The sequence below is a fragment of the Morone saxatilis genome, unplaced genomic scaffold, assembly GCF_004916995.1.
Source record: "Morone saxatilis isolate NCDOM2014 unplaced genomic scaffold, NCSU_SB_2.0 Contig5, whole genome shotgun sequence".
Taxonomy (NCBI): domain Eukaryota; kingdom Metazoa; phylum Chordata; class Actinopteri; family Moronidae; genus Morone; species Morone saxatilis.
In genome coordinates, this window is record NW_023340095.1 from 12,525,683 (window position 1) to 12,526,417 (window position 735).

The 735-nt window shown below is 38.2% G+C and overlaps 1 protein-coding gene across 1 annotated transcript in view; it reads left to right on the top strand.

The window, feature by feature from the left end:
* Window positions 1-461, top strand: part of pkp4 (plakophilin 4) — a gene marked incomplete in the record, with an annotated part of 59,694 nt that extends 59,233 nt beyond the window's left edge. The window contains 1 exon segment of the mRNA XM_035676994.1: window positions 1-461.
* Between the last annotated feature and the right edge of the window lie 274 nt (window positions 462-735).

The window sequence follows — 735 nt, forward strand, 5'->3', positions numbered from 1 at the left end:
CATGCGTCCTGCTCTGTCTAGATGTTAGTTTTATTTTCTTTTATGAAAATGTTAGCTGTGATAGCATGGTGAAAGGTGTGAGTCATGTGAGCGAGGGTCTGCGGTAAGAGTCAAGATGGGGAATGTGTATGTGCCGAAGTCAAAATGAATCATGAACTCATATCTGTAAAAAGAAAAAAAAAGATAGTAAACTAATGATGTTAGATTGTACAGAGGGATGAAATTGTATCTGTACTTAATGTTGAAGTTGTGTAATGCCATGGAGTCTTGTACATTTCTTTCATTTTATTGTAAATACAGAAAAAAAACATGTTACCTGGTTTACACTCATCAGCACTGGTTAAAAAAAGAAACTTGTGCCATGTTATAGATATATAAATATATGAAGACTTATGTGGACAAAGATGGCATCATAACAACCATGCTAAAATAATAAAAAAGGTCAGTTTTGTTTTTTAAAAGGTGTCGTGAGATTGCATTTTTTTCACAGGTATAGTGCAAACATATAATTATATTCTCTCACGGTTTACTGACCTTTTCTATGCACACAAACAGAACTGAGAGTGAACAGGGAGAGATCCAGAAGAGATGGTGGGGGGGGGGGGGGGGGGGCAGCATTGAACCAGCATACCTGTGTTTCATAGAAAGAACTCAGGTGCCTGGAAGGAGAAGACTGAATCCCAACCAACAGTGATGAGTAATTGACCCTATGCTCGCCCCTGGGAAGATCCATTC